At 40.3% G+C, this 22,794-nt stretch overlaps 1 long non-coding RNA gene across 2 annotated transcripts in view; it reads left to right on the forward strand.

Annotated features, from left to right (window-relative positions):
• The window catches only part of LOC125909585 (uncharacterized), a 186,005-nt gene that overhangs the window by 81,353 nt on the left and 81,858 nt on the right, over positions 1 to 22,794 (forward strand). The window contains exons 5-6 of one of the 2 annotated variants that reach the window (XR_007453733.1): positions 10,167 to 10,303; positions 17,049 to 18,103. This is a non-coding gene — a long non-coding RNA (uncharacterized LOC125909585). Of the gene's footprint in view, positions 1 to 10,166; positions 10,304 to 17,048; positions 18,104 to 22,794 lie in introns of those variants that run through there. The other variant, XR_007453732.1, reaches the window with a different exon arrangement.

The following is a 22,794-nucleotide window of genomic DNA, read 5'->3' on the forward strand; positions in this document are numbered from 1 at the left end:
GTGTGTGTTTGTGCGCGTCTCTGAATGTGGGTGTGGCATGCCCACATACACGCAGACTCACACAGGCACACACACACACAGAGGCACACACACACACACACACACACACACACACCCTCTCTCTCCATTACAGGCAGCTGAACCAGGAAGGTGAAGAATATTTTTCATGGCGTTATTTTTATGATAATCTATTTCGATGGTTAATTTGGTTTAGGACACTGATTTATCACCAGTTTATAGATCTCTCTCTCTCTCTCTTTTTATTGTCCTATTTGAATTATAAGGATGGCATGTGTGAAATGGAACTTCTTGGCCTATTGTTCTGCTTCTCACGCAACCAGTGTAGTTCAGACAATAAAAAGATCTATAAAATTAATATATACACAGAGTGAGAGATGAAAGAGAGGGACAGAGACAGAGAAAATGGGTAATGCTTTGGAATTGGATACCACATTTATCTCTCTCTAGTGAAGTTCAGAATCAAAATTTACATGTGGGGAAGGCATAAATGAGGTATGAAGGTGTTGTCCTCTCGTGTGGAAAGAGGTCTAGTAATTTTAGCTTATCTATGTTGCTCAGAAACCATAGTTCCCTCTTGTTCTTAACCATTTTAAGGGCTTGTTGACTACTGAGATAACTAGAAATATGTGCTCCAAAGATGTGATGTTAAAAAAAATAAATACCAGGCCACCTGGATTATATAATTACTTAGTCTGCTAGGTACGTTCCAATTTTATCACCAACAGGCATCTTAAGTGAATATTTGCTTGTAAATTTTCTCCAGTGCCTGGTACACACCTGACACCTAGTAGGTGTTCAATAAATATCTGTCAAATAAAAGGATAACTGAAGAGCACTGAGGAGGTATGTCTGGTTAACTGATACCCTGAAGCACGATCCTGAGCTCACTGATTCTTCACCAGAGGAAGGACTGTGCCTCTTTCCCATCATCCCCTCTGGTGGCTGTGCCCCCTACTGTCCTTTTCCAGCCAACTTTTTTTTTACTTCTTTTGGCTCCTTGTCTCCCTCTAGGTTTTGTTACTCTTCCCACTCTAGCTATTTACCTCCTCCTTTCAAAGGGTGAGATGGGAAAAATTCTAGTGCAGTAGTTGATCCTGAAAAAATGCCTTCTGCATGGAAAACAGACAACAGTTTTCCTACCTTCTAAGGAAGTATTTGAATGACCAGGTGGCAGTTCCCAGATGCGATTTCACTTGAGGTCCTTGGATTGACTATTTATTGCTATGCTCGAAATGATGGTTATTATTGTTACAAATATTATTATGCTGAGGAAGCCAGCTTGCAAGCAGAGACAGCTGCATTGTTTACAAACATAATTAATGAGGTGATTTTTAATATCAACAGCTCGGCACCAGCCTTTCTAAAGACTGTTTATGGCCTGGGCCACAGAGCCATTTGTAACTTCTACGGCACTTCTCTGACGGGGCCGCCTCCAAGAGTCATTTCCTTTGGCTGGTCCCTGGTTTATTTTATGAATGACAAAAATAAACCTCTCCTTGTTGCTGGTGAGAAATGGTTTATGTCTAGCGAGCCCACGTTCACCAGAAGATAAACACAGGAATACTTTTCTAAGAAGTGAAGGTACACTTCCTAGCAGCTAACTTCTGTATTTATACAATAGTCATCCAGCTAAGGTGGCGGTCCTGGGGGACTGGGAAGGAATGGCATATTCCATTTCTAAACATGGAAATGTTTTGTGTGGCATGATACTCTATAAATACCTGCAGTATATCAATACTCAGAAAAATAGCTTATACTTCAAACAGGCTTTCGACAGTCTGACAATTGAGGCCTTCTACATGACCGCAGACTTTTATTCCATTTAGTTATATTTGGGTGAAGGATGTGGACAAAAGATTCTCTCTCCTCTAAATCTGGCCTGGCCTGACATAGCCTTTCAAAATGGACTTGCGAGCAAGCCATTCTTCCTTGGTTAAGTATTAGGTGAGACTCATCTTTTTGTCTTTAGGTTTTCCATTCCTCTCCTGATTTTGAACTTTGGTGGCTGGTGTAACCCAAATTTGAAGGATAAGTTTATTCTTATGAGATACCTACCATTGAATACCTTTCCAAGCAATTAGGAGAATGACTCTTCCACCTGCATAATAAAATATAAACTAATCATCCTTCTAGGCTCTGCTGTGTTGAAAAGCAAGAAATGAGTGTCAGTGTGTTTCCTGACTTGGTTCTTACATTTCAGAGGTTAGATGATTTAATAGTATGTTTAAACCTTTGTTTTCTCCTCCACAATTTCTAAGGGAGTTATTGTTATTCTATTCCCTCTTGACTAGGAAATTGCCTGGATATATCTGTTCAGTAAGAGGCAGTAAGATGGGAAGAGATACAAAAAGACTACAAATAATAAAAGTGACCCAAGATAATTAAAGTCAGCCATCTTGTATTTTTCTTGTAATTTTCAGGCAAATGCCTCTGAAACATAGTTTTATGATCCCAATTCCACATATCCTCGTTTATTACTTTAATCCACACTGGCTCTGGAGTGGATAATGAGAACTTTGTGAATAGCCCAGGTTTCATACTTTTAGGTGTTAAATAGGAGTGTTCATTTAATACAACTCCACACTTATTGAACATCTGGGGATATATACCCCCTACCCTCAGGGAACTTCACCATCTCCCAGAGGAGACAGAAACAAATAATGAAGATTCGTCTTTAAAAGTGCACTCTTCTAAAGAGAATTGTTTGTTTGATCAGTTTGACTGCTGGGATTTTCGTTCTGCTGATTATAGTAATGAGTAGAGAGGAGAAATGGAAGAGACCAGAGGGAACTAAATTGATTTATATAGGAAAGGACATGAAGCTACCAGTGGGACGGAAAAGAATAAATTTAGAAATTAAGAGGAGGGGTTGAGGGGCAGGGGTGAAGTTTGAAGGGGTGAAGTAAGAGGAAGACTTTGGGGGACCAACTGCCATGATATCTGGGATTCTGGGGGTCAGAAAGGTTCAATGAGAATTTTTATTTATTTTTAAAAATTGAGATATAACTTATATGAAGAGCAAATGTTAAGTGAACAGCTGAAAACATTTTTACATAGGAACATACTTTGTATCTGCCACCCATATAAAGATATAGGAATTTCCATCATTCCAGAGGGGTCTCTCAAACCCCCTCCCCATTGGTCGCCTAAGGGTGATCCTTATTCTGCTTCTTCTCCCTATAGAGTAGTTTCACATGTTTTTAACTTGATATATGTAGGATCGCATAGTATTTATTCTTAGTTTCCACCTCCTTACACTCAACGTTATGTCTGTGAGATGGAATTATACATGTTTTTTGCAGGTTTCAGTAGTTTACTCTTTTTCATTCTCATGTAGTATTCCATTCTTTGACTATGCCACGATTAATTTGCCCATTCTCTTGTTAGTGGACACTCAGGTTGCTTCTAATTTGGGGACTATTTCGAATGATGCTGCTGTGAACATTGTTGCGTGTGTCATTTCTGTTGGGCATATGCTCAGGAGTGAGATTGCTTGGCCATAGGTACATGTGTAGGCTTGCCTTTAGTTGGTCCTGCCAAATCATTTTCCAAGGTGACTGCATCAATTGGTGTCCCCCAAATAGTCTAACGTGCTCCAGTTGCTCCGCATCTTTGGTGACATGTGATGAGAACTTTGAGGAATTCTTTCTGGGCATCATGTGGTAGTTTCCCCCTTGGCTACCATTTGTGAGGCTTCAGGAAAGACCCAGAATTTGGAGTCAGATTTATAATGAATTCCTTGCATTCACTGCCAAGGGCAGCAATCCCAGGTTCCTTTGGGTTTGAATTTTGGCTTCTCCATTTACTAACTGTATTCTTAGGCAAGGTGTGTGTGTGTGTGTGTGTGTGTGTGTGTGTGTGTGTGTATGTGTTGCCTTCTGAACCTTTTATTGTTCATCTGCAGAATGAGAATTATAGAGGCACTGCATAGGGTTTTAATGAGGATAGAATGAGATAGTGCACAGGGTCAGGCATGTAATTTGTACTCAGGAAAATGGTAGCTTGTGTTACTATTAACAGAAGTGAGAAAATTCCAAGGGTAAGGGTTAAATACAGGGAGGATAGAGGTGAGAGACCTGGGCCAAATCTCCACATCCATTTGGAGTTTCTCCTTTCTTTCTTTTTTTTTTTTAATATTTATTTATTTATTTATTTATTTATTTATTTATTTATTTGGAGAGAGAGAGACAGAGTAAGTGAGCACGTGTATGGGAGTGCACAAGCAGGGGAGGGGCAGAGAGAGGGAGAGAGAGAATCCCAAGCAGGCTCCATGCTGAGTGTGGAGCCCAACACAGGGCTAGATCTCACAACTGTGAGATCATGACCTGAGCTGAAGTCAAGAGTTGGACACTTAACTGACCGAGCCAACCAAGGGCCCCTGGAGTTTCTCCTTTCATAGCCAACCTTTGAAAGTTTGGGGGTTTGATTATTCGAGGCAATAATTCCCTATTGCCAAAAGGCCTGTTCCTTTTTCTGCACCTAGGTAGGCAGTTGTGACTTGGCAGGCATTGCATTCTCAGGCTCAGCTTGTGCGAGACGTGGGTGTGCTAAAGCCATCCTGTCACATGACATCATCATCCACCATCACTGAGCAATTTTAGAAACAAGAGTTACAATAATTAGAAGTCTCTCCTCAAAGGATATTGGTAATATGCAAGGTAAGACTGAAGAGATAAACTTAAAAGAGAAAAATGAAAAAAAAAAGAAAAGGAAGCCTATTTAATTTTATGGTTGATGCAACTTGTTACATGTGTGTCCTGCCAGAATAAATCGGATCATCTGATTTTCAAATTGCCGGGTCTATTGTTTCAGAAATAGAGGATGTAAATAATTTCAGTGCAATCTCCCGGATCTGGACCTCTCTCATCCAGAACTGTTATCAGCATTAGCATAATTTATGGTGCTATCTAATAATGAAATCACTGAACACTGATTGTACAGCTTCTTAAAGCTATAATTATTGCTCATTAGGAATGGATTTCATATTGTTTGCTCCTGGCACATAACAAGTTATTGAAAGGGAAAAGTTGTCAGGAGAAGTGAGAAACCAGGGAAGGCACTCCTTTGGTTCCTGAGTATCCTCCCTGATAAATCCATGTGAGATTTTGTTTTTCGTAGTAGAGAACAACTGGCCACCCCAGATGCCATTTATTATCTTATTTCTTCTTTAAAGGAAATACCTTTAGCTTCACGTCATGTGTCGTTTTCAGTCCATGAGGTAATAAGAGTTCAGCAAATGTAGACTGAATGAGTGTGTGAAAAAAGGAATGTCTGAAGACAAAAGTCACAGTGACAGCATGTTACACTTGACCTTTGTCCAGCTCCCACCAAGCATTAACACAAGAACTGCCCATTAAGCTCACCCGAGAGGCCAGAGTTGGCAGTTTTTCAGGGGTGTTAATCTGAAATAAGTCTTAGTATATTCATCTCTGAACATCTTCAAGTGCATTTTTTAAACTTACACAAGCAAGGCTCGACTTTCCACTATAACAGATTTGAACGATACATATAATGTACCGAGTAAAATGTGGGCACCCCTTTCATTCAGTTTGGTTCATCCTCTTCCTGAGGTAATGGTCCTCAACAGTATACGTATCCTTAAACCCTGGTGTTCCTGGTTTTATTGAGAACTCATTGCTTATGATAACAGGGGGGAAAAAAAGGCTGCTTTTGTTGGCTAGCAAATCACTTCCAGATGGAGCACAGGCCTGGGGAAGGCTTGGTCTTTAACTCTAAAGATGGAGGTTTAGTTAGAGATTTCTGTGGAATACAATGGTTGGGAGAATTATACATTTCAGCATGGGAAGGAGTGGTAAAAACTACACCGTTTACAAAACAGATGCCACTGTCAATATGTTCATGCTTCTGGGAATGGGGAAAGAGACTTGAGTTCATTATGAACAGTGTCTTTAGCTTGTGATGTCATCCACTTCAACGGAATGTAGCTTGGCCTTGAGATTGGTATATTTTATTTGACCTTCATGGAATGAATGTGACTTTTGTGTTTGTCGATTAATCCAGCCTGGTGATTTATCCAGACCCAAGTCATATTTTGTAGCCTGGCTGCTTTGTACCCGATTCTAGCTTCCTTAGGTCTTTTGACATGAAACGTGAAAGTGCTAAAGAAATCAAATGAGTATTTCTTTAATAGATTCTTTTCCTTACTTGTTGGTAACTGTGCTCTCTTTTCCTTAAATATCCTCTTATCTAGGGCCTTCTAGTCCCTGAGAGTACAGGGAAAATGTCAGATATGCAGAAATTAAAAAAAAAAAAACACCCTTATTCTTTCACTGGAAAATTTCAAACTTTAGTAAAACTGTAGAAATGTTTAAATTGCCTTCCAATTTCTGAAAGAAATTGGTTTCCTTTAACGCTTAACGAGATAAACTGCAATTCGATTCAAGTCATTTTTCTGCCTCTCCTTGTTGACAATCTGAGCTCTGTTTTTTTGGTTTCCTCTTGCTTTCTGATTGACTTCAAGATTGCATCTAATCTTTTTATTCTATCTTGCACGAATGCAGCCTGCAATGTGTTGTGACAAGGAGCCAGACCTCCTATTAGCATATATTTATACCTTGCCGCACGCAAAGTGGTGCTCGGGGATTATTAAACCAGGCTGGAGCTCTGAAGGCACATAAAAGGCATCAGATTCACCCCTCCCCCTAGAAAACCCTCTATCCCAACTGTCTACTCACATGGAGATCTAATTGTTTGGAGAAAGGGATAAATGAGAGGAATCATAAAGAGCAGTTGTGGATAAAGTTAATATGATGGAGGAATTATCAGATAATCACTGATATGGGGGGGGGATGTGAGAGATGATCATTGTCCTCAAAGCGTCTGGAGACACCTTGGAGGAAATTTATGGGCCATCCTGGGAATCAGTTGATAACATGGTCAAGTTAGCTTACTGAGGAAGGTACTAGAACATGGAGAGATCTGAGCAGAGGTCTGGGAATAGCTAGGTTGGAGGTATTTATGATTAGTAGGTTTCAGAATATGAACTCAGAGGGACAGATACCAGGAGATGAAGGGACTAGAATTTCAAGACAGGGTCCCTTCTGAGGTGACTTGAGGAGAGGTGATAGGCAATATCTCTTCAGTTTCTATTTGTTTTTCCATAAATAAAAACCAACAGAGCAAACTCTGAACAACATTGGGATTGGTACATGCCTACATATTCTTTTGGTGTTCCAGTTTTCTTCCAGTAGGATTCATGGGCCCTCCAGGGTCTCAGAGTTTATGAATTAGTAACCTCTGTCTGCTATCAAGACTGGCAATGATCTGACATTAGTCATTCACACATGGGTTCGACCTAATTTCCACTTATGCTAACCATCCCACAGCACTTCTATTTTAAGCCTGTTTTCTCTAATTGCAGAAAGACAGCCTTTGTCTCCTCTGAAAGAAATTTTGAGCATTAGTAAAAAATGCAAGAGACAATTTGGGGGAAGGGAAGCTATTCTAATGATTTGTATGCTAAGGGATTGGTCTGGAAGAGGAAGTATTTTTCTCTCTCGATTCCCTAAGGTTCCTCTACTCCTAGGATGGTAGGTCCCAGTGACTGCTTTTGGAAATTTCTGAGTTTTGAGAAATTTTTCATTATGATACACATCTCACAGTCTTGCATACATCTGTCTTCTCTAATTGTCTATGAGTACTCTGGGGAGGGTGATGATGTCTCATTCACCTGTGTTTTCCATTGACAACTGGTGTCCAATACACAGTTTTGGAGCTGTCCATCAGAGGCATCCCAGTTCATCCCACCTTTGTAACTTTAAATATTTTAGCTTTGAGATAAGAAGTTAGATCCAGGGTGCTGTTTGGGTTGTATGCCCAAGTATATTGGGGTGGGCTTGGCTTTACTTTGTTTTTCCGGGTGCTTGGAGTAGTGAGCTGACCCTCTCTGTTCTGAGGCCCACGGCCTAGCACAGCTGTCCCCAGCCCATGCCTGCTTGGTGTGAGGCAGACTCTTACTGCTGTCTGCCTTTCTCTGGCATCTATGACTCGGGCTGGCATGGGTCCCTTATTTGTCTCCTTCTTTTCTCCTCTGTTGTTAGATTCAGGACATAGTCTGGGCATAGGGAATAGTCAGAGAAGGGCAAAGAAATGACTTTGGGCCCAGTGTAGTGTAATTAGGTCTGAATAACTTATGAGAAAGGAACTCACAGTGTTGAGAAGTTATTATTTTGCTTTCCTTTGTATACATCTCCCTTGAGAACTCAAGGGCTGGAGGGGTGGCTGGATTAAAGCAGGATTTCAGGAAACTAAAAACTTGATTTGACTATATACAGGGACTTTATCAGGGACATATTTCCAGGCAGGAGAGGAATGACTAGGCAGATGACTAAATGTACTTGATTTTCTTTATTTAAGGCGGTATTTTGTGGAATCAAAACTTAAAATATGTAAAAATAGTGGATTTTAAGTAATAAGACTAATTTTATAAGCCACATGGGAACAATAAACTCCTTAGGCATTTGGGGAGTGGTATACAGAGAGGTCATAAGGTGAGAAGATACTTAAGTTCTTGCTTAGGGGGAGGATATAGATATTTATAAATGTTAGCTGTTATTAGGAAAAACCAGCATAGGTATGAATTTTATTCAGCTAGGGAAACTACCAAAATAATAACTATGGGATTATGACTTTTAAACAAGCAGAATAATATGTAAATTATTTAAAGGAAACCAAGGAAGAAGAAAAATAAGAAATAAAAGGAAAACATGGCAAACAGCACCAAATAAAACAGGAAAGTAAGTGTCAGTGTAACAATAATTACAATAAATAAGTTAATGTGACCAATCAAAATACAGAAAGTCAGATTTTTTTAAAACTAAGATATAAAAGTCTAAGTACAAAAGGAATCAGAAAGATTTAAAATAGAGGATTGGAAAAAGATATCCCAGGCATATATGAAGCAAAGGAATTAGGAGTAGCATTTTTAATATCAGGGCAAATGGGATTTAAGGTGAAAAACATAATATAGGATAAAAAGGGACATTGTGTTGGTAAAGGAAATATAACACAATAATCATGAACACATATGCTGCTAACAATAAGATTGCAAAATATAAAAAGCAACAACTGACTTAACTAAGTCAAGACATAGATAGATCAACAATGATGGTTGGAACTTAAAAAACAAACAATAAATCACCTCTTGGAAACTGATGGAGCAAACAGATAAATAAGAGAAGATATAGGGGTGCCTGGGTGGCTCAGTTGGTTAAGCATCCAGCTTTGGGTCAGGTTATGATCTCTTCCTTTTTGGGTTTGAGCCCCATGTCAGCCTCTGTGCTGTGTGGAGCCTGCTTGGGATTCTCTCTCCCTATATCTCTACCCATCTCCCACACATTCTCTGACTCTCAAAATAAATAAATTAATTAATTAAAAAATTAAAAAAAAGAAAAAGAAAAGATATAGAACAAACATATATAATACATTCTTTTCAGGCCTGTGTGATGTAAATTAAAAAAAAGTTTAATAAATTTTGAAGGCTCAATTCATACAGGTTATATTTTTTGACTGTGATGCAATAGAACTAGAAATTAATAATAAAAGGAAAGCTAGTTAATTAACTAACTAATCTAAATGGTAGGAACTAAAAATTACTATAAAAATTTGCCCACAGATTTTACATATGCAAATTGAAGAACTTTTTTTTCTATATGAAACCTGTGTCAATGTGAATTTTTTTAAATAATTTTTTTAAATGTTTATTTATTTGAGAGAGAGAGAGAGAGAGAGAGAGAGACAGAGTACGAGTGGGGGAGGGACAGAGGGAGAGGGAGACACAGAATCTGAAGCAGTTTCCAGCCTCCAAGCCGTTTGGCACAGAGCCTGACCCAGGGCTTGAACTCATGAACTGGGAGATCATGACCTGAGGTGAAGTCGGACGCTTAACTGACTGAGCCACCCAGATGCTCCAGTGTAACTTTTTGTCCAGTCTCTGGTGAATTTGTTTTCTGGTATAGGGGGTGGAAGACTCTATAATGAATTAAATAATAACGGTTGGGAAAAAAGGAAACACTTTCTCCTATTTAGACATAACTCACATAGTTAGAAAAATTTTGGAAAATATGAAAAAATAGAGCATATAAAGCAGCTCCTTAACAGGTGATTTCTCTTAATTTTGGCATGAGGATTGGAAATACAGAGAAAGTGGAGCTGCATCCTTACCTGGGAGTGTGTTCTTAAGGAAGCTTTCTGAGGACCACAATATTCACATCAGAAACCATGTAGAACATCGAGGAGTCAAGAGGAAGATCATAATTCATAGGTACGTGTGGTTTATTCTAAAGAACCTTTAAGACAACCCCCAAAATAGGGTAAGTCTGGAATTCCAGGTATTTTGCTTTGTGAAGGACCATTGGTGTGGTCTGTATTTGCCTATCGGCTGGTGTGGCCAGGGTAAACATGGGTTATTTATTGAATTGAAACTTTTTAACCTAGGAAATCTGGGGTAATTATAATTGTTGGCATAATCAGTATAGTGGGCTGGGTTTCCTGGAAAGCCAACTCTGAATGGAGATTAGCATGTAAGAGGTTTATTTGAGAGTGCTCTTGGGGTCAATCATTGGAGAAGGGAAGGGGAAGGAAGAGAAGGAAGAAGGTGTGAGCAGAGGCAATGAAATGAAGCTTCAGCAGAGCAGATGTGATATGGGAGGTTTTGAAGCTGGGATAACCTTTTTGATTTGTCTTGAGTTGAGACTTGCAGGTTTCAAACAGTTATCAAATGAGTCTGTGCCTGAAAGAGTACATCAGCTTGGGTAAGGTGGCTCTTTTCAGCAAGGCAATTCCCATACTGAGTAATAAATCCTTCATTCCTAAAGGAGAATATGAATGCCACATTACAGTGTCTACCACCTTAGTGATGTAATTTTGGCTTTAAATTAATTGTTTGTTTGTTTGTTTAAAAAAGTGAAGGGTTGGAAGAAAATTCTGGGTTTAGTATGCAGTCAAGAGTAAAATCCTTCCCAACCTAATACTTGCTCTTACTATGGGCACGCTGTAGGGGAAATGGCTCCTTGAACACGAATTGAAAGAACTGTGCTTTATAAACCTATAACACAGGGAGTTCTGGTATTATTTTCCAAGGATTCTCTTACCTGAATGTGACACTAAGGGTAGGAATTTTTTTTCCCCCTGTATGCAAGAGGGAAAACATGAAATGTTTCATAAGTGTTTCAGGTACTGTGTGTTTCTTTGTCATACCTTATGAGTTAGTTTTGAAAAGAATTTTAAAATTCCAAAGAATATTCTTGGACTTGTTTTTCACCTCAAGGATGATTCCAAGGTAAGAAGAAATATCTTATACCTCTACCCAGTCTCCCTACTTGTTCGCCCCACCTTAAACTGTGAGAACTCAAGGGAGGGAAAGGCAGAGGAAGGCTATAAATAAGACCAAAAGTGTGGTGTTAGCAGGAGAAGGACAGGACAGTAAGGGCACTCTTCCAAGTAGATGATGGAAGTTGTTTGTCTTTGATCCTTTTTGGGCTGCCTTCTTGATGATACTTTTATCTTGATGACACCTTATGTATAGCTAAGATGTACACTAGTCTGTGGATACAGACCCCAGCAGTTAAAGCCTATGCCAGCAGGGCAGCCCATGTTCACTGAAGGCAGGGACTCAGCAGGTGGGTTCTGGGGCCAGACTGTCTCAGTTCGAATACCAGCATCACCTCCTGCTGACTGTGTGATTTTGGGCGAGGGGCTTAACCTCTCTGGTCCTTAGTTTTCTTGTCTATAAAATGGGGTTGATAATAATACCTCAAGGGTGTGTTGTTGAGAATTAAATGAATTAGCTCTGTAAAATCATTTTGAACATAATAAATACTTGAAAAATACTAGCTATTATGTGCCCTGTGGGGCTACCTTCCCTGTTGCCTGGGTTTCCTACCTTGACAGGTAACTTTAACATCCAACACAAAGCTCCTGTATACCCAAACCTTCCACTTAGAGTCAGATGTTCAGGGTCAGAATGTTTTTGGCCACTGCCTTCTCTGCCCATCATCTAAGCAAGTGTACAGAGGTGACCATATATTCTTACTTCTTACATATATTCTAACACAAATAATTTCCCAGTTAACTAATCTTCACCCACAATTTTCTATCCTTATAAGGACTATTTCTATACCTAAACTACAGATGAGATCATTTCCATCTTTCCAAGTCTTATAATAAGATTAGAAGGTGGGATCTTTTTTCAAGTGTAGGTTTTCCCTTAAATATCTCCCTGCCTCATCTTGATTATCTTGGAAGATAAATTTTTAATGAAAAAAAAAAAAAAAGAAAGAAGGCAGAAATTAAAGGTGGGGACCCTCATACCAGACCACTTTTTTTCCTGATACTTCACTCTTAATGATCCCTCAAGCCCTTTTCTCTTTTCCAGTCTCTCTTCTCTTTCTTCCTATTCTCCTTCAAGGAGGAAAGAGCCAAGCTGAAGAGCAGCCTGTGAGACCATGAAGAATGGAATTCATTTTCATCAATGGAAACAGAGTAGAATGAAAGATTTTAAAAAGCAGACATGGGAGCTGGTGATTTTGACCTCCTTTGGCCTCAAACCTTGAAGCTGAGGAAATGTACAAAAATATACTTTAGTTTTCAGTGACAATTTTATACTTGTATTAACATTTGGTATTATTTAGAGATAGAATTATTCCTTTAATTAGACTGTAGGTTTTTCCTCTGTAAAATATGTACCAATTAATTAATTAATTAATTATTGAGCAAGTATATTTGTACCAGGCACCACCCTAAGTGCTGGAGATACAGTTGTGAGTGAACAAAAATAGACACCAAAGCTCTTATGGAGCTTATGTTCTTGGGAGAGGAGATAGTGAGTAGGTCAACAAATAGAACTTTGTTGGGTGGTGATAAGAAGGAAAAACAAAACAGTGATAGATAAGTAAATACAAAAAGAAGAAAATAAATAAGAGAAAGAACAGAAAATAAAGTGGGATGAGGGGACAGGCAGTGACAGATGAATGTAGGTGTGTGCTATTTTGGACGGGGTGCTCTCCCCAGACCTTTCTGAAAGGGTTTTGAGCTGGGACCTGAACAGCACAAGGGATGTGGCTCTGGGCAAAGTGCATGGCAAATGCTTGACACTAAGTCTTTAAATTTAGTGATAATGGAAACATTAGTTTGATTAAAAACAACATTACTAAACTGAAAGAGATAAGAGAAATACAAACAAAAGTTTCTCTTCTCATTGTCACCAGGTGAACTTTGGGAAGGAATACCTAGGATTTCCCCAGAAACCAGATTTTCCCTGTGTATATGTCAGTCACATCCATGGCTAGGTGGTTAACATTCACAGGCCACTTCTTAGAACATGTTGATGACCATTACAATCTGAGAAAGTTCCTCTTTTCTATATTCATTCCTTATTCTACCTTGTGAGAGAATAAAATGTAAAGCTGAATATGACTCATCATTCTCAATGTTCCTATGTTTGGGTATGGAGATTCGATACCTAAGGCTTTTGTATTTGTTTGAAAAAAAAAAGATACAGGTCTTTATTTCTTCATTTTTAAAAAATCTTTATTTATTTTTGAGAGAGACAGATAGAGACAGAGCATAAGACAGGGAGAGAGGGAGTCACAGAATCTGAAGTAGGCTCCAGGCTCTGAGCTGTCGGCATAGAGCCTGACACGGGGCTCAAACCCACAAACTGCAAGATCATGGCCTGAGCCAAAGTTGGGTGCTTAACCAAGTAAGTCACCCACGTGTCCCTCATTTTTTTTAAAACTGGGTGCTTAACCAACTAAGTCACCCACGTGCCCCTCATTTTTTTTTTAAACTTACCATTCCAAATTACAGAAACAAAAAGGAACCAAATTGGTGGCATTGGAACTAGTCATTCCAGTGACTTTTATGGAAGTTCTTGTTTTATCTGTGTATAGTCTGTTCCAGGGGGGTACATAGATCTAGGATTTGTTCATCCTTCAAACTTACCTCCCTCCCTCTGGTGGCCACATTAACATCCGAAAATCCCCATGCCTTTCCATCAAAATCTCCCACAGGAGATAGAGGCCTTGCTGAGTTAAATTTTTATGGTAAATTCTCTTTGTATGTTTATATCTCATTATGCCTTGAGTTTTTACTGTGTTGTTTTCAATCATCCTGAACACATGCAACATAAGGCTAAATATTTTTTTCTGCTGTGATATTCATGCATCTATGAAATAAAGAGTGCAACCATTTGGGAATGGATGGACCTTTTAGATTTGCAGTCCAGACTCCAGTTTTATCTTTGGAGCAGGCAGCATGCCCAGTTTATGTTGTACTTTGTTTCTAGGCTGTTTTGCCTTGGCTGAAGTAGTTTTCAGTGGGTGAAAAAGCTTGTGCTGTACCTTCTTGCATGGAATTTTGCTTTCAAGGCCTATAAGAGAGGGAAGAATCATCCTACCTTTCTACTCTATGGCCACCAGATGGGACCCATTCTAGTGATGGTCTGAGAGTGACAGGAGAAGAAACAGGTCTGAGAATCACAGAACAGAGGTGTTTGCTGCTGAAGGACAGGGTGGGCACGCTTTTATTATGCTCTGCCTTTTCTGATCTCTGCCCCAAGCTTCCACAACTTCCAACAAAGCTTTGCAAACCAATTTCATTTTTAAACATGTGTCCAGAGCAGGATCTCTGGTGGGTTTATAATAGTTCTAAAGATGTCTGCAGGATACAGAAGTGTGAAAAAGAAAACACAAGCGGTTGAAGCAGGTAAGAAAGCAAGAGAGAGTGAAGAAGCAAAGAGGATTATGAAACTCATCTCCTTTATATTCTCCAAATATATTTGAGGAGGATGATCCTTGAATAGGAGCAACACTAGTGATGATGGAGGCTGTGGTGGAGGTGGTGAAGGTGAAGACAGAGGTGATGGTGGAGGAAGTGGAGGATAGGGTGGTGGAGAAAGAGATGGAGGGGAAGGATGTGGTGGGGGAAGAGGAAGAAGTGGTACAAGGGGTTATGGAAGTGGGACAAGTAGTCAAGTTGGAGATGGAGGGGATGGAATAGATAGTGGTAAAAACAGTGGGGTTGGAGGCCGTAGAGATGGTGGTGGAGGCAGCGACGATATGAGAGGTGGTAAAGGTTATGGTTGAGGTGTTGGAGGAGATGGAGATGGTAACGAAGGTGGTGCAGGTGGGGTGGTGGCAGGAGAGCTGGTGGAGAAGATGGTGGGGGATAACAGAGGCGGTGGAGGTAGTAACCAAGAAGGCGAAGGAAGCGTTTAGTGGAGTTTGTAGAGGAGGTGAGGACATTGGTGGAAATGGCGATGGAAGTGAATATTGTATTGGATATGATGGAGGATGCTGAAGGAGCGGTGCAGGAGCTTGTGGAGGTGGTGGAGGCGGTAGAACCGACTGGGTTATGTAAATATCCAATCCTAACAGAAGGCAGAGTGAAACACATGCACCGACGCATGGGACAACAAGCAGCCGTTGTCTTAAATGCTTTTTTAAAAAAGTTTATTTATTTCTGAATGAGAGAGAGAGAGAGGCAGAGAGACAGAGAGACAGGGAGACTGAGAATCCCAAGCAGGCTTTGTGCTATGTGCATAGAGCCCGATGCGGGCTTGAACTCATAAACCATGAGATCGTGACCTGAGTTGAAATCAAGAGTCGAACACTTAACCGACTAAGTCACCCAGGCTCCCCAAGCAGCCATTTGTAATAATTTTTTTTTATGTTTCTACAGAGGGCTCTCAGATATTTTCTTTATTAATTGCATAACTTTTTACCTTTGAGTCTAAAATTCTTATTTTCTTAAATGACTCAGACAGCAGTTGAACAACATTAACGACCATTAATTCTCTCCTGCCTTTCATGTGCTAGACTGGGTCAAGCATAGGCAATCAAAAGTCAAAAATACTTAGTTCCTGGGGTGCCTAGGTGGCTCAGTCAGTTAAGCGTCTGACTTCAGCTCAGGTCATGATCTCAAGATTTGTGAGTTTGAGCCCTGCATGGGGCTCGCTGCTGTGAGCACAGAGCCTGCTTCAGATCCTTTGTCCTCCTCTCGCTGCCCCTCCCCAGCTCGTTCTCTCTGTCTCTCTCAAAATAAATAAATAAATTTACAAAAATTAAAAAAAATACTTAGTTCACTGTTTTCATTGAGGAAATAGACCTATTAACAGACAATTATAACATAGTGAAATTAAATGAAATGATAGAGTTGTTAAACGTCTAGAGAGGAGTGATAGATAATCAAGGTGGGTAGTGTTGGGGCCAAGGGAAGCTTCTTGGAACAGGTAGCACCATAAGGATGAGAGAATTGGAGATGGGTTGGGTGAAGGGGAAGATGAGCATTAGTGGTGAAACTGACTCTCTAAATGACTTTCCTTCCTGTCTACCTGGGTATGTTAAGTTCCTTGCATTATCTTGGTGTTTAGAATCAGGTTTGAAAGTCTCCATGGATGCAAAAAGTAAATCATAAGTGTCATTGGGGTCTTCGGGTCCTTAGTCACGACATGTTCAGAAGTAGAGATATCAGTATGAATCTCAGAGCTGGTGCCATCAAATTCTTCAACCCCACCCATTCGCTGAGCTTAAGAAGTGAGTGGGAAGACAGAATTTGAATAGTTTTTCCTATCAGAGGAAGCAGGACAAACAGCACTTGGGCTGTGATGGGTGGGCGGGCAATCATGCAGTATGTGTGTAGAAGATGGGTGGCTTACTCAGAGAAGACCTGATATTCAAGAAAAAGTCAGCCAGAAATATGAGTCACTCATTAGCCTCTTTAAAAGGTGGAACATGCCAAGGCAGAGAATGGAAATAGACTCTTTTATTAGCTTGGATTATGATGTATCCTTAGATATAACATGTCTCTAGCAATGAAAAAAAAATTCTCCAAAAAAACAATGCACACATCTCCTTGACCCAGTTAAAATGTACAATATTTTAGAGAGCAAGCAGATAACACATGGTTTGGTCAAAGGAATGAGTCGATAAGAATGCATGAGATATATTTGAATAGAGAGTTTCAAAGGTTATTTTTAAATAGAGAACTTATTAAAGTCTATGAAATAGGCTTCAGAAAATTGAGTTCCTGGAGTGAATACTGCAAATGACTATTCAGAGACCATGAAGAGTGAGCTTTCAGACCTACCCCTCAGCCACAAGTTACCCGGCAAAGGAGGAGGAGCGAGGAAGAGGTCAGTGCATCTTCGTGCCATGGTGCCTCCACAGTAAACCAAAAGAATGCACCAAGGAAGCTGAATAGTGGCTTGGTGCTGTTTATGCAGAATTTCCAAATCAGAGAAGGCAGATCCCTTATCCAAAACTTGGTGCGTTGGCCCACCTACCCTGGAAAGCAGGCTATGGATTGCCCCAGATAAAATACTAGATGCTGACCTCTGAACCACTTATTTAAATTCATTTCTGGCTTATTCTTTCCAAATAGCAATTGAGTTTGACTATTGTGTTCAGCCATCTGCAGCCCATGTTTATAATTGTTCATGCTATCATTGTCTCTGAGATTTTCCTAGTTAATATTATTAAGGGGTGGATATATGACTTCCTGGGTGGTTCAACTCACTCTTCTGGTCTGTTTTGATAAGAAAGTGCCTACCTGCTGCACCAAGGGGCTTTCACTGGCATTTTAAATTTTTGCTTGTGAGGAAATAATATAGGAGACAGAATCACTCTACTGGTTGCCTTTCGGATATAGAATTCTGCTTAATTTGCAAAAACTATTTATAAATTCTAACTATTAACTCAGCCTTTCTTGCTGGCCTCACAAAAGCAGCTCTTAGGAAATAAAGCATTTGGGACCCAATGGGAAAGATTCCAAGCTTGTTCTGCCGAATCTCCTGAGTTATCCTGAGTCCCACCTGAGATTTTGGGATTCTTCTATTAAGAAGGGGAGGGAGAGATTGGCCCCATTTGGAACATAGATGATAGGGAGTAAATAGACTTGTCTGTTTTTCAAAGATAATTGCGGGTTATGAAACAAAGCTAAGTAGGCAGCAAAATCCTACGCAGATTACAAAAGACATTTTACATCTCTGCGTTAGCACACGTAATTTTAGGCCCCGGAGCAATGTCTGGTGGACCAGTTGAATGTGCTAGGGCAATTGTTTAATCAATCCAAGGGAAGGTTGGAATTAGATCATGGATTATAGATTCCTAGAACTGGAAAGGACTTTAGAGATTTTCTAAGCAACCCCTTTTGCTTACTACTGAGGAAACGAGCTCAGAGAACCTTGGCTATTTTAAGTGATGATCAGAATAGCTAAAGCTTAGATTTCCTGATCCCTAGCACTGTGCTTTGACATGAGGTCAATTGGACCTCAAATAATGGACTGCTGCCTTCATTGTGGATGTTCCCCAGAACATATGTCATGGTAGCAGGTGACCCCTCACAGCTACTCCTGCTATTCGGTGATCACAAAACATCTTGCTCTCATTTGTTTTGGCTGCACCTCGCTAGGAGGGCAACATGCTCTGTATGGAGGGATCCACAAAGCCTTGCTCTGCCATTTGTGTGAGGGACGGTCACGGGGAACTTTGAGATCTGGTTCCCCGGCTGCTGGTTTCCACCAAAAACTCTCTTTTCCTGGGATTCTTTCTCACACTAAGGGGAAAAGTAGCCAGCTCTAGGATTTCTGCTTTGCTGAAACATTAAGACTTGCAGAAGTCTTGATCAAGTTAGTCAAACTCTCTGAGCTTTTGTTTCTTATTTGTAAAATAAAAATAATAATTCACGGGGTTTGTGCCACATGTAGTCCTGAGTGCAAGGGAGGCATTTAATAAATGTTTGTTCTCAGGGTGCTTGGTGGTTCAGTTGGTTAAGGGTCTGACTTTGGCTCACGTCATGATCTCATAGCTCATGGGTTTGAGCTCCGCGTCGGGCTCTGTGCTGACAGCTCAGAGCCTGGAGCCTGCTTCAGATTCTATCTCCCTCTCTCTCTGCCCCTCCCCTGCTCATGCTCTGTCTCTGTCTCTCAAAATAAAATAAACATTAAAAAATATCCTGAAAAAAATGTTTGTTCTCTCTCTTGCTTGTATAATAAGATTTCTGAATATGCTGGTTTGTGATTAGTTCAGGGAAAATTATCCTAACTGCTTTTTTTGTTTACAATGATAACACATATTCATTGTAGAAAATCAACAATGTTGAAAATTATGAGGTTCCCTGAACGCCTACCATCCAGATATAACTATTTTGCATACTTTTACAACACTGTTCCAGTCATCTTTCTATTCATCTATGTATATATTTGTATTTATAATTTTACCTAAAATGAAATCACAGTACAAACACCCTTTTGCAATCTACTCAGCAAGAGGTCAGTTCAAAGAAGATGCTGGTAGATATTTTCTGCCAGATCTGGGGTCATTTTTAGTCCCAAATGTAGGACACAGTGGATGACACAATCTCATCTCACAGATTAAAACTTTACTATGACCTGATTTGTATTCCTCTCCTCAGGAAAGAGAGAGAGAAATGCCACTGAGTGTATACAATGTCATTTCTGGCATTTGAAAAAATAATGTGCCAACCAAGGAAGTCTGCTTTTATTTATCTTAATAGAAGGTGGGGTAAATAAATGGTGTCTACTCCTAGTCTCCTTGCAGTCCCTTGATCTCCTCAGTTTGACCCTTCCCCTGTCTTCCACAGGACTCATCCACAGGAGGGCACAGACTGTTGTGTGCTTTAGCCCATTGGGTCTTGCTGACCTGGAGCTAAGGGCAACCGTTGTTTTTGTTTAGACCAATCCCCTTGATGGCCCAGTGGCTTCCCCTGTGAGACAGAGTGACATTAGCCATGCTCTATCCTTTACCTGCCTCTCAGCTTTATCTGTGTTCTCCGTTTCTTTGGGCCCATGCTTGTGGTTACCTGCATGGTAATTTAGCACCAAACATTAAGAAGGCATGCAGACCAATTCTGCCATGAGTTTATAACCTAATATTGTGATGTGTCCATTCACATCAGTACTCATTAGTAGAAAATGCAACTAATTGAAAGTCTTTGGGTTTTGGGAGAATTGGATCCTACTGAGGAGATGAAAACCTTCAGTATTATAACCTTATATAGGAATATCATACCGACACGGAAAGGTTCTTACTCACGAAGGGAGGATATTAATCTTCATGTGGTCCCAGCCCGCCAATATCATAAGCAGGGCCTTTTTTACACTTGGAGATCTCGTGACTAGAGTTAGTAATTTCAAAGTAACATTTCCAGGCTGTTTTGTGTTTTTCCGTAATTGGGCTGAACTCTCTCCCAGAATCTGAGTTCAGAGCTTCTTTTCTTATCTCCTGTCTGCTCACCACAGGAATCTGCACAGATTAATTAGTGCCAGATGTATTGAGGTGGTTTTGTTAGGCAGCTTTCTTCTAGGAAGAGGTGGGCTGAGTACACCCACTCATTTCCCACCATCTCCAGAAAGAGCAGTTTATAACTATGACTCTGATGCAGGGCTTCTATGACCTAAAGATGAAAGGCTCATCACCAATCTTATCTGCTCATCAAAAACCAGACAGCAGGGGTGATATGCAATCGAGGCTCACTGGCACCTCTAATGCCTGTCCTGAGAGGGTTCTGCCAGGGTCTGCTGTGGAGATGAAGGCACTTTGGAGCCACATGGGTGGTTCTAGAACTTCTGACCTTCTTGTGCCAAGTTTCTATCATAACTTAAGATTATTTGGATGTGTTCTCATTAGGAGTAATAGTAAATTTGAAGGAAATATAATATCCTTAAGTTAGAATTTTAGAGTTTTACTTTTTCAAGCTTGTCCAACAGAAAGCTTCTAATCTATGTTGTCTCTGACATCTAAAGAGGGTGTGTGTGTGTGTGTGTGTGTGTGTGTGTGTGTGTGTGTGTGTGTTTATTCATTGATTACTTTATGCTTTATCCCTATAGATTGAGAATTACTGCATAAGATGATAAGATGCTCTGGGGAGCCAAAAGGGAAGTAGAAGGCATAGATCTTTGCCTTGGAAATTCTGCAGGAAAATGAAATGGGCTACCCATATATTTGTATTCATGTGTGCTCATAAATGGACAACCTAGAACTTCTATTTCTAAATTCTGAAGGAAATCCATGACTAACATGTCTTGTCTATGACTGAAAGATTGGTGCTACTTTGTAATTGAATGTACTCATCTGTGAGGAAGCTGAATTTGACTTGGACATGTCTAAATTTCTGTTGTGCTCCTTTACCCTTGGTTAGCAGTGAGGCTAACAAGTTACCCAGGGGTCAAGAGAGGAGAGCTAGCTTGTCCCAGAAAATGTAGACAGAAGTTACTTTGTGTGCTAGATATTTTCCATTTTTTCCCCAGGTCTACTCTCCATCCTTCTACACCCACTGATTACGTTGGTGGCTCCCTTGACCTCTGTCTTCCAGTGGGTTTGACAGTAGGAGGCATCTATGGTATACTGGAAGGCAGGAAAGGAATAAGGTCAGGGTATTTATTCTCTTGATTCCCTTCCTGCTAGGTTGCTGTGGATTGGCTGTGTCCATCTACCTATGACACAGCTCCTGTCAGAAAGTTCTTCCTCTCTACAGACTAAGGTGGATGCTTCCTCCTCTTGCCCTTTCAGCTACAGGGAAGTAACAGCTCCCTGCTATTGCTAAACCTAAGGCTGGTTTCCTTACATTCTGCCCCTCTTTGTAAATAATCCATTTATTAGACTTTCCTGTGTTACCATGTTTGATGTGCCATCTTTTTCTTCATGGATCCAGACCTATAACACTTGATAAACATTTAATCCCTCAATGACAAAGAACAGAAGCTCATACACACTAGCTCAAGTACAAAGTGAATTTACTGAAAGGACACAGGGGAGGTAAAGGACAAATACCAAATCATCTGGAAAATCAGTTTCCAAAACCATTTCTTCAGTCTGGTGGGACTATGTCTAAATCCGTTTTCTTCTGCTGCTTTCTACATATTGACATTGTCTTTCTGTCTTATGGATTTTTTCCCCCCACTTTGGCCATGGTATAAACTCTGGCATTGACCCTCTTTAACCTTTCAGTTCAGGGAATCCTCACCATTTAACTGTTTCTCAGTGTCCTATTTCCAGGGTCCTGCAAGAGAAATTCAGAGTGGCCCAGTTTGAGTTAGGTCCTTTTGTGGTCCATTCACGTGTGTTGGAGAATAGGGGCACACAGGACTGCTCTTTTCCAGAGATGTGAACTTTCTTTCCTCCCAGAAAGGTGTGTGGTTGGGGCAATTGCAAGCATCTCTACATAGTACAGTGAGTCAGTCTTGTGAAGAATATCTGATTCAAACCCCAGGTAAGAGTGTTGGTTAATTACGTCCTTAAGTCATTTGGAAAGGCAGCTTATCTGCTTCATTCTTTAAAAATTTCAGTGGAGGTGTAGCAGGATTCTCTCACAGAGAGTCATGACACCGAGGCTTTTCTTTCCAGGAAGCAACTTTATTTGTTCCAGCACTGTTCAGTTGGGTTTGTACTCGAAGAACTGAGCCCTGAACACCACGTGACATAGTTTTTTATACACTTTCTATTTCTTTGTCTCTCATATATGGTAACACACAAATATGCAGTCTGATTAAGTGGTCTCATGTTACAAGGTCATGAGGGGTGTTGTCACTCAAGCCAGATTGCCTTGAGTTTTTGTTTTTTGTTTTCCCTTAGAGAAGGGACCCTACCACAGAGAGTTGCTTGGATGGCTCAGACTGTTGATTGTCTGACTCTTTATTTTGGCTCAAGTCATGATCTCATAGTGGTGAGATGGAGTCCTGCCTTTGACTCTACACTGGGGCTTAAGATTCTTTCTCTCCCCCTCCTCTGCTTATGT

Source organism: Panthera uncia, assembly GCF_023721935.1.
Source record: "Panthera uncia isolate 11264 chromosome B3 unlocalized genomic scaffold, Puncia_PCG_1.0 HiC_scaffold_1, whole genome shotgun sequence".
In the NCBI taxonomy this organism is placed as follows: Eukaryota; Metazoa; Chordata; class Mammalia; order Carnivora; family Felidae; genus Panthera; species Panthera uncia.